Source organism: Saccopteryx leptura, chromosome 3 (assembly GCF_036850995.1).
Source record: "Saccopteryx leptura isolate mSacLep1 chromosome 3, mSacLep1_pri_phased_curated, whole genome shotgun sequence".
NCBI classification, from domain to species: domain Eukaryota; kingdom Metazoa; phylum Chordata; class Mammalia; order Chiroptera; family Emballonuridae; genus Saccopteryx; species Saccopteryx leptura.
Window position 1 is genome coordinate 243,214,444 of NC_089505.1, and position 6,344 is coordinate 243,220,787.

General features: G+C 38.8%; 1 long non-coding RNA gene across 1 annotated transcript; it reads left to right on the forward strand.

Annotated features, from left to right (window-relative positions):
* Nucleotides 1-430: 430 nt before the first annotated feature.
* On the forward strand, nt 431-6,121 carry LOC136400787 (uncharacterized). Its single transcript, XR_010750390.1, has 4 exons — nt 431-562; nt 2,676-2,845; nt 3,326-3,448; nt 5,588-6,121. It is a non-coding gene; the product is annotated as an uncharacterized lncRNA (long non-coding RNA).
* Nucleotides 6,122-6,344: the final 223 nt, after the last annotated feature.

Here is a 6,344-nt window from a genome sequence, read left to right on the forward strand (position 1 = left end):
GAGTCTCTTCTTACCCAGAGCAAATCTCGAGTGTGGTTCCCTCTAGTGGATCCTTTTATAAAGACCCAACTGAGAGCAGGGCCACTGAGTCCCGCCTACCTGCCAAAAGAACTTGAATTTCAACCTAGAGACATGTGTAGAAGTCATCCTGGCCAATATTTGCGCAGGCAAGAAGTGGGGACTTCCCTCCGAATCCCAACAAAGGTAAGGGGCAAGGCTAACACTTGCACCCAGACCTCAGCTTCCGATCCACAAATCCTTTCAGCTCGCTCATGGAAGTGTCTGAGGGAACCTAGGCTCTCCTTTGCGTCTGCTGACGGGCCTCAAACTAAGGATCAGGTATCTGCGGAAGACGGGCTGTTGGACTGAGGACCGGAACCTTCCCTCGCGGGTACCCGGAGAGTAGGTGCGCACTGCGGGACAGGGCGCCGCTACGACCGAGCTCCGGAAGTTGAAGTCTTTGTTTCCGAGGGGAAGGTCTTTCGGGTCGGCAAGGGTGAGAGGCGGTGACTCCTACCAGCGCTAGAGCAGCCGAGCCAGGCGGGAAGGAGGAGTGCTGGAGGTGGGTGAGCGGAGGAGCAACATAGTGCTCCTGTAACCGGGGTGTCAGGGACGACGCCTGGCGTTCCCTCCGCTCTTGTTTATCCAGCGCCTCCGGAGGCCGGGCCCTGGGAGGGCAGCACGGAAGCCTCCCCTAGGACTGTACGCTCATGTCACGTTGTGATGGGCTAAGGAGCCCGTGTAATAGGGACCGCCCCCAGGGCCCTGGGCGCTCTGGAAAATGGACTCATAGCAGCCAGTTGGAGGGAGGCAAGAATCGACTCAGGACAACTGCCTGCCCGAGAGGGCAGAGTGTGGGAGAAAGTTCGGTGACTGAAGCTGAGAAGCCCATGGCGGCCAAGGCCGGAGGAGCCGGGTCAGGCAGAGGTGTGCTTGGCAGCAGAAGAGGAGGAAGGCCCAGGCATCGGAATCTGGAACGCCTTAACGTAGAGTGGGGGCTCATAACAAGAGCGGCCCACGGGCAAGAGTTGGTTTACATTTTGAAAGATTCACTTTGCCGGGTAGAGGTTGGATGATCGGAGGGCAGGTATTGTGAGGCGACCACTCCTAGGAGGCCACAGCTGTAGATGAGAGACGGTGGTCTAGGTGGGTGCCAGTGGGTATAGGGGAGAAGTGGACTGGATAAAATGGTATTTAAGAGGCAAAATTGACAAGACTGTATGGATTTAATGAAATGATTCTAAGTTTCTGGCCTAAGAGTGAATTATATAAAACTTCTTTATGCCAGACACTTTTGATGTGTTCTAAGGGTCCCTTTCCCCCAATGTGAAAACTAAAAGCAGAAAAGGTTTTTTTCTTCCACGATTATATATACTCAATATATTATGTGTGGTCTCTGAAGAAAACTCGGAACATAATCGCAAACATTTTCTGTAGAGGACAGTAAAAGATTGACTATAATCCTACCCAAGATGACCATATTTTGGGTGTTTCCTTCACGTTTTTCTTTTTTGCCTGTATCTTTTGAGTATATATTTTGAGTATATTCATTACATTTAGTATCTTTTTTCTTGATTGGATACTATTATGACAATAAGATTGAACTCGTATATGCCAGTACATTATTTATAGATTTTTTTTTTTCCAGGTCGTAACATAAAACGTCAGATGCTTTTCCACCAAGTGTGGTTATAACTTGTTTGTATACTGTATTTTCACTGTTTTTTTTTGCTGTTGTTGTTGACTGTGTATCTTCTTTGAAAACCACACAATTTATGCCACATTTTATGTTTTCTTTTCCAATCAGATATTTTACACTTGATCTTAATCAAATGGCCAAGAAGCGATCAATCATATTTTAATTTAATGTTATTTCTTGCTGTTTTGACACATCTTTAATTACTTTAATAGACTACAGTTTTTTTTCTTCAAGACTTTATTAATACTTTTTTAGAAAAGAGAAAGAGGTAGGGAGAAAGAAAGGGGATGAGCAGAAAGCATCAATTCCTGTTTGTGCCTGGACCAGGCAAGCCCAGGCTTTTGAATTGGCAACCTCTGTGTTCTAGGTTGATGCTTTATCCACTGTGCCACCACAGGTCAAGCATTTAATAGACTACAGTTTTCAATGGTTCTTTAGGCACAAACTGTCCCGTTATTAGATAATAGTTTTTCAATATTTTTCTGTTAGAATAAGGATATCTTATTACATAAATTCTCAATTTCTAATTGGTTACTGAGAATGAGTTCTAGAAAGGGAACTATTGAAATAGATTGATTATATGAACCTATCAAATTGCTTCACTCAAACTTATTAAGACTTTGAAATTTTTTTAGAATTCAAATTTTTCTGTGCTTTGTTTTTCCATCCAAGGTTATAGTTATGTCTCTCTCATTATTTGAGTTGTGTCTTATGCTTCTTTTAAGTCTAATATTATTGATTCTTTAATAGTCTGCCCTCTGTGCTAAAATCCATGTGTGAAATACTGATCGTTGGGTCGTGCCATACCTTTTGTATAAAGTAATTTTCTTCCTTTATATGTGTGTGGAGGTTATGCTAAAATACAAGTAATATGATGAGCTCAAAAGTTAAAAAGGCTGAGTGGAAGTGCGGTTTTGTTAATACCGTAGGTAAACTGTGGTCTAAGAATTTCTGGTGTTCTCCCTGTTGTGCACAGGGAAGCTGCTCCTCAGAGGTGTATCTGAGCTCGCCTCATCTGTCCAACCAAGGATCAGGCAGCAACCTTGATCCTTTGCCAAGGAGAGGAAGCTACAGAAAGCTCAGCAGTGTTAGAAAGACAATATCTCATGAAGCTGCCAGATGTGCTTTGAGGATAAATTTTTCTAGGTAACATTTGTGTCGTGCCAGTATTGAAGTTTTTTCCATTTATTTGTTAACAGGGATGTTTTGTTATAAACCGTAATGTTAACTTAACCAAGAGAAGTGTTTCAGTTTTTGGTTGTGTGCCTTAGAATCCTGCATACCTATGAAATGCAGTCAACACATCGGCTGGACCTCTTTCCAGGGTGCAGGGTGACTGTTCTGTTATTTAAAGACGTGAAAAATCCTGGAGATTCGAGGTGAAAGGTCATGGAAGGTTCATTAATAAACCACTGAACCAAGCAGCCAGCGCTTGTTTAACAGTTTTGAAGCTTTAAAATTCTATGATTTTCTGAAACCCACATGTTGCGATCTGTTTTGAAAGTATAGTTTATAGGAATTGTGATGAGGTAAAACACCCTGACTGTAGAATTACCATCGAATGGGGTGTGCATCTGCAGAGTACCCCAGATTCTATGTGTAATTAATTCTCTTTGTTCTCTTCAGATCATCGATCCATTTCAGATACTTGTGGCAACAAACAAAGCAGTTCATCTGTACAGACTAGGAAAAATGAAGACGAGAACTCTCCCTACTGAAATTATTTTCAACCTGTCCCGAAATAACAATGTAATTAATATGGATTTTACTCATTTTGCTTTTCTTGACCTTGTCATAATAAGGTGTGAGTTCTTTAGCATTGACTTGGTGGCTAAATTCCCATAAGCCTATTTTTAATAACAAAACAGAATAATAGTGAAGAGAGGTTGCCAGAGAGTTGAAGTTTAGCTTTACAAAGATGTAAAAGCTATGCCACTCAGTGATGATACTGTTAGCAGAAGAATATACGAAATGAGTGAGAATATTGAAAAACAACTTATTGAAAAGCTGAAAACAAGAAAATTCTCCTTGTAAATCGATGAATGAACTTTGAGAGACAGTGAGGCAGTATTGATAACTTACGTAAGATATATTGATAAAGGACATTTTGAAGAAATGTTGTTCTGTAAAAGATTAGAAAGCACCACTACCTCCAAAGATATATATAATAAGCTAAAAAACTACTTAGATGTCAATGATATACTAATGAAAAATATAACATCTTGTGCTGCAGATGGTGCTCCCAATATGATGGGCAAGAAAAATAGCTGCTTAAAATTGATGAAAGATGTGAATCCAGAAATGATTTTTGTGCATTGTGTTATTCATAGGGAAAACTTGGTAGCTAAAAACATCTCGCCTGTTCTGAATGAAGTATTACATACAGTAATAAAGTGTGTTAATGCTATTAAAGCTAGTGCCAAATGTGAGCGTCTTTTCAAGCTATTTTGTGAAGAACAAAATGAAGACCATGTGAGACTTTTACTTCATACTGAAGTAAGATGGCTATCTAAAGGAAACTGTTTGAAAAGATTTATGGAACTGTTTGATACTCTTAGTGATTTTTTAAGCGACAAACCTGAAATGAAGTATCTGTTAACAATAGATGGTAAAGCATTTGTGAGTTATTTAGCCGATATCTTTGAAAAACTAAATATTATATTAAATAAGCAACTTCAAGGAACAAATAAAACTCTTGTCGATGCAAAAGCAAAGATATTTGGTTTCATTACCAATATTGAGTTATGTCAGAAACATATTAACAACAAAAACTTTAAATGAGTTTCATTGGCTCCAAAAATGTGAAGTAACTGATACCGCTTTACTTGTTATTGTCAATCATTTGAATATTCTATTGGCTGATTTAAAAGAAAGATTTTCTGATTTAAAACAAATTGATTTCCCAACATGGATGATGCAGCCAATGTTAGTGGATTTGTCTGATATATCAAATATGCAGTATCAAGAAGAACTCGCAGAATTGCAAAATGATGAGTCAGTTAAAGCTTTATTTAATATCAAAGGAGTGATGGCATGGCTTTGTGAGGAAACAAATCAAATACCCAAATTCAACCAAATGTGCAAGAAAACTATTGCTACCGTTTCCATCTTCATTTTTAGCTGAATGTGGATTTAGTACTGTAAATGATTTACTGGTAAAATAAAGAAATCGGCTGGATATAACACAACGTGGAGACTTGAGACTAAAGCTAACCAAATTGGAACCTAATATAAAATTTCTGTGCAGCAAGCATCAAGTGCAAGGATCACACTAAATTAAAATAATAAATTAATATAGAAAAATGTGCATTAAAATTATTTGGAATTTAAATTTCTGTTTTACATTATATGTTTTGAAATTTTACTTACTGTGTTTTGTTAACAATTTCATAGTGATTTCTTCCTAGAACCTATCATTTATGATTATTAAGTGAACAAATCAATTTTTTAATGTTAAAAATTATGTATGTTCCATGGGAGGGACATAAAAATTTTAGAAAGGTTAAGGTGGGGCATGGCACAAAAAAGATTGGAAAACACTGCTCCAGAGTGTGAGCAGAGGCAGAGAAGTGTGAAATGGTGATGGGATCTCCAAATAGTCCTGACTGGCTGGGACTCGGGAGTACGTGGCTGAGGGTGCTCTGTGGCCAGAGGCAGGGGTTGTTTGTGTGCCATGCTGGAAGTCTGAGCTTGATTCCATAGGAATGAGGTGCCCCTTACAGCAGAGTGCTCTAGAGGTGAACTGGTGGATGTTAGGAAGGAATCGTAAGATATAAATGGTAGGCAGAGACCCTTGGGGTATGAAAATAAGAACCCCAGCAGGGAAGACAGCAAATGGGAAGGTGCTTCTAAAATAAAACTACTGATTTTTGTCTTTTGTTTCCCTAGATTTCATGAGCTTTGAAAACATTTGGTATGTCAGCAAATGACACCTCAATTCTGATTGTATACATTGGAGATGGAAAAAAAGAAATAGATCAAGTAGACCGAATATCTCAAGTAGAGGGTCATCCAGTTTCTCTGACAAGTCTTCTGGAAATAAGTAATATTACAGGTGCAAAAAGGTTAGTAAGGCCACATTTGTAGAGTGTGATAGATGAGGTCTAGTAGTAATGCTGATGCTGTTGCTCACCAATGCTGCTATTTTTTTTAACTTTTAGGAAAGATTAATGTAATAAAAATTATTTCATAAATAATATCACATACACAAAATTGGATGATGCAGGCTTATGTGGAGGGGATTGGGATAAATGTTGATGGACAGACATTTTGGGTATTGTCTTGTAGAATTATTTGTACACCTGAAACCTGTATGATTTTGTTATCCACTGTCACCTCAGTAAACATAAAAAAGGAAAAAACTTATTTGATAAAAAGCATTCTCTAATTAAGAATGAACTGAGAATTAAATATCAAGCTTACAGAGTACATGTACAGATTTGATTTCTTTGTTTAGAGAGTTACCACCATAATTGCAATTTAAAGGGCACTTTTGGCCTAGTGACCAATTGCCATCTACTGTGCATTATTTTCATCACATTAGTAATTTCATGCAATGATCCCAATAATTGAATGATATTAAATTTCACTTACAGCCTGACCTGTGGTGGCGCAGTGGATAAAGCGTCGACCTGGAAATGCTGAG